This window comes from Strongylocentrotus purpuratus, unplaced genomic scaffold (genome assembly GCF_000002235.5).
Source record: "Strongylocentrotus purpuratus isolate Spur 01 unplaced genomic scaffold, Spur_5.0 spur5_scaffold_2, whole genome shotgun sequence".
NCBI classification, from domain to species: domain Eukaryota; kingdom Metazoa; phylum Echinodermata; class Echinoidea; order Camarodonta; family Strongylocentrotidae; genus Strongylocentrotus; species Strongylocentrotus purpuratus.
This window is the reverse complement of record NW_022145605.1, coordinates 39,861,362-39,866,884: the sequence shown is the minus strand read 5'-3', so window position 1 is coordinate 39,866,884 and position 5,523 is coordinate 39,861,362.

Below are 5,523 nucleotides of genomic sequence, written 5' to 3'. Positions count from 1 at the left end.
GCAGCATGAGCTAAATCCAGGACTTTGTTTCAGAATCTGGGACAATGTAACCGGATCCCTTTAAAGAGAATCAAACCTTGTTGTTGATAATGATGGGCAATGGGTTCCATGTTTTCTAACCAGATGATTTCGATACCAAGCACTCATGTTAAGGTGTGTTTGCTGAATGACAAAAAGGCGAGTTCCATCTGACGGACAATGTATTTTGAAAGTGAATTAGCTCGCATATATATAATCATCCTACACTTGTACTCCCATAGACCTTGAAGGTAGGGTTCAATTCCAATGCTAGATCCTGTATCCTGCACTGGACCGGGTTCGTGTAGTGACTCAAGAAAATCATGTCACACTCATACAATAGGAGCGACAGATAATTTTAAAGTATATATTCATTGATTTTAAAAACTAACTTGATTTCAATATTGCAAAGTTGAAACTTTGATTCGACATGGTTATCAAAATTCAATGCTTGGAAACATTCGAAGTAATGATTATTATAAATTATAAAACGCTTAAATACAGCCCCGGCATAGCACCTGAAGAGCTCTCCGAACGCTCCTGAGATGTGTGAGATCACAGTATGGACACGATTTGCACAAGCAGACGATGTCCCATGACATGACAAAATAAAGTCATCTTTTACAAACCAGGTTTTTAAAAAACGCGTCAAAACGCGTCATATGACGCATGAAAACCAAGGTTTGTCGACAAAACTCCTTTGTAAATTCGGACCAATGTGTATGTTATCTTGTTCCAACACAATTGCTCTCTTTTTGCATTGACTATTAGACAGTAAGGAAAAAAGTGATAACATCAACTTAAACTCAAAGAAATGCTTATTACAAGCAAAATTTATGAAATTCTCTTCGTTATGGTGATTAAAGTTTTGCCTTCATTCTCATCCCTTGTTTAAGGTAAACTTCCAATTGAGTGATAACAAATTGATAGGGTTTATCAAGGATGTTACCTTATATTTAATGAATGTCTTTCGTCAATTTCTTCGATGTTTACCATCGTAAATGTTCTTTCTTGCATTGGGTATAAAAGTAACCTTTGATTTTTCGATCGCTATTCGATATAAATACCTTATGCTCCTTACGCGTATGAAATGGCGCAGTATACAAGTGAGCAGAGAGAACTTAGATATCATAATACAAGAAATTAGTAGACTGTTTAAAATAAATAAAGGTTATCCTGTCGATTGATACAAGCTTCTGTGAAAGCCTATTTACATCTTTTTGAACAATGAAGCACTGAAAAAGGCAGAATTTAACTTTTTTTTATTATATGGCCTCACTTTAATACATTAGTGCCTAAGGCACAAACTTGGAACAAGACGATTTTGTCAACACTTTTTAAAGACCTTGCTGCTCATTCACCCGTGGCAGAAATTATTATCAATAGGGTATCATTGGATAGGAAATAGGTTTTGATTTGATTTGATTTGATTTATTGGTTTCTGCATCTTTTTTCTTTTTTCATCATACATTTTCATGAACATAATATGGCTTGATACAATATTTTAAGTGTATATAATTTTTATACAGATAATAAAAAAGGTTACTTGTTATCATGAAAACAATCCCAAGGTCATATTGGTTATGAATGTTCAATTAGGAGCAACCAAAGTAGGGTAAACTTGTTATTGATACACTCTGTACAATTTTACTTTGTTGAAAATACAAATATTTCAAGAGATTATTTTACAAACATTATGAACATGCAATTTCCATGAAAGTTTATCACTTACTATTATTCCCAGGAATTTCGTAGAACAGACTTTATGTATGACAGTATTATCAAGTACAGTATTTCCTGGTCAGTTATCAATAATATTAATAAAGAGCATAAACTTTTTTGTGTGTGTAAATTCAATGAAAATTTATTTGCCTTGATCCAGTCAGCATCTACTCGTAATTGATAGTTCATTGTTATCAGTTAAATTTCGGGGTCTTGATGAGAACACAAAATGTTAGAGTCGTCACCAAACAAAAGGAAGGGCAGGGTTGTTGAGGACATGTAAAAGTCATCAATACGTACAATAAAAAGTAATGGACCTAACTAGAACCTTGAGGCACACCACATTCAATGGTCTTTATTAATGTGCATCATCTAGGAGTCATATTGCTTTCTACTGTGGAGGTAGTTCTTAAACCAATCTAAGGCTATTCCTCTGATTCCGTAGTTAGACATTTTTGTATTTTGTTTTCGTGATTTATCGTGTCTAAGGCCTTCCAGAAATCCAAGAAAAAAAAAACCGTATGGACGAAATTGTCAATAGAGCGAACCACCTTCTTTACTTAGAGTCAAAAGGGCATGTGTTATACTGTGCTTTTACGGAAGCCAAACTGTGACATATAGGAAATATTACTAGTACATAGTTATTCATTTACAACTGCAAGCCATGCATATAAACATTACCTGTTTGATTGGATAATTTATACCTCGTCTGTTTATTGCATCTGTAGTTCATAATCATTTTGTATCTTAATATGTGAAACCTATGTCCCGGATCTGCTCTCTCTATTGGAGGATTTTTTCTCGGTTCTGCATCATAATTGGATCATTAGAGTTTAAATGTGAGGTAGAATTGAGAACAGATTGATTCCTGATAAACTAAGTATAATATTACTAATCCATATGTTACTATTAAAGGTAATACAAAGTTTTGGTATGGGGTCATGAATATGGTTCAAATGAACATATTGGAAGCACATACGATCCTACAATATTCAGTGATCGTTGTCGCGGTCGAAATCGACTCTAAAGTTATGAAATTGCAAAAAATAAACACTTTATGTTGAATAGCTCCCTCTCAAGGTCGAGATATTAATTAAGCTATAAAACAATGTTTATTGACTAAAGTCGACCGATTAGCTATTCACGTTCGGAAATTATATACCACAACTACATACTCTGAGATTTTCATGGTTGCAGCTACCATTGTACGGCCGTAAGAGCTATTTGAAATTTATCAACATTTACCGGGAGCACCGGTAAATTTTTATATTCAATTTTTCTCGAAAGCGGAAGTGTTTTAGGGGCTAAAATTCTGATGTTTTTAATACATCCACAGGGGCATCCAAATATATCAAAATTGTAAAGAATCACTATCCACCCATTTTTCAAAATTTCCCAAAACTTTGTAATACCTTTAAGACATCAAATACGCTGCCAAGTAGTGCAGTGATTCCGTAACAAAGTGTTTCATCAAAGGGTTCCATAATTGTTAATGTACTTTATATGGTTAAGGTGCTCAAAATGTGCGAGCTTGTCATATTGAAAGATAATCATTTAGTAAACGCTTTAGGATCTCATCATCATTCATTCTTATGTTATGCATTTCATGTTAACCTATCATTATCTCCTCACATTCCATTCTCGTTTCATAGCAAGTTCACTACCACCATCATACTAGTACGACACAGAAACTTTACATGCAACCCAGCTATTATACCTTTAATCAAATAAATTGGTAATAATGATTAATATTCATGAATAATGATGTAAAACTGTTATCCATTTTCAATACAACAATGTATCTTCTGATGAATTTAGTTTTCACAAAGCACACCATAAATGTAGGGTACTTTTAATATGTAAATGGTACAAGTTTAGGCAAAAATGTTGATTCTTTGCAAACATTGCTGCATACTCTTAATAATGTTCCCTTTTCCATTATTGGTGTCACTGAAACTTTGGTTCATATCACTTCGCGTACTTTATTTCACTTGCAAAATCTTACATTGATCAGACTATGGCCATGTATTATAAAGCCTTGTGATTGACCGTACGGTTGCTATGGAGCGTAAGTCTATGGCTTATCGTGTATTGATTAATATAATATCAGTCATAACTCTTTATAATACCCGACCTAGATCTTGAAGAAATACAATGAGGTGGTGTCGCATGTTATGTCAATGAACATTTACAATTTAAATCCGAAAAGAACTATCTTTAAAACGAAGTGAATCATTATGTTTAGAAATATTAATCCAAACAACACACAAATAATCGTTGGATTAGTTTATACAACCCCTCATGGTCATACAGATTTATTTTGTGAAGATCTTGATATATTCTTTCATACTCTTACTGGAGAAAGTAAACACTTATACTTAATTGGTGACTTCAATATTGACCTGTTATCTAATTGTAGCTACCAGGATACACTTTGTTATCCACATATAAATACACCAACCATAATTTAATGGTCAATTTTCAACCCATATAGACAGTATTTTGTTCATATATCTTTGATAAAAATATTACCGGTGGATTAATATATTCTGATATATCTGATCATTTGTCAATTTGTTTTAAAGTAATAATGACATTTCAATGAAAAAGTCAGCCTAATCAAACATGTACAGAAAACTCCACCCTAATAAAGTGTATCATTAAAAGTTGATCTACAAACAAAGAATGGTTGGGGTCTTTCATGAATCAAATGCAGATATGGCATACACAAAATAAAAAAATCAAACGAAAAAAAATCAAAATTACCGACATATTTTAACCAATTTTTTTTTCTAGTATCAGCTAACAAGAAAAATAAGCGTCGTAAAATGCAATGGATAACAAAAGAAATTCTACGGTAGATACACACAATGAATAAACTGTACCAGGCTTATAAAAATGAACTCTACCATTCATATTAAACATACCAATTTTTTAAAATTAATTATAAATAATTTGATTGGAAAGAAAAAAAATGCCCAATTAAGATTTTACAATAGTTGATACAGTTATAAAGTCTGAAGATATATCCGATACCTTTAATTCCCATTTGTAAATATAGGACCTAATTTATCAAATAAACTTGATACACCCAATGAAAAATTACTACCCTAAATATATTACTTATTACGGATATAGTATCGAAAATAAACCGCTGGTGACATTCGTTTGTCTCACAATGTATCGTCAACAAGGGATCTAAAAGATCACGACGTTTCGTGTGCCGCTGCTACAATTCGTCAGGTGATAAAATATATTGTAAGCAAGCGTCTTTTATACTCTACGGATGGACCGGGTGGACCGGCGGTCGAATAGTTAGAACAATAACGGACCATGCCTATTGGTCGAGTACGCCAATGTTCTCCCCGGGCAGGCGAGCCGAGGCGACGGCCTGTTGATTGGTTGAGCACCCGTGTGCTTTGATCAATTGGCTTTGTCCGGTATTGTTTTAATTATTGACAGCCGCTCCACCCGGTCCATCCCTAGAGTATAAAAGACGCTTGCTTAATAATATATTTTATCACCTGACGGAGTGTAGCAGCGGCACACGAAACGTCGTGATCTTTTAGTTCCCTTGTTGACCATACATTGTGAGACATACAAATGTCACTAGCGATATCATTTTCGATTTAGGAGTTGTTACGAGTTATTACGAGCTATTTACGGTCTATCACGGATTGTTACGAGTTATTACGATGTATTTACGGAAACAATTTTACGAGTTGTTACGAGTTGCGACGGATAACTATGAGCAAATTACGGGCATTTCATGACCTTTTTACG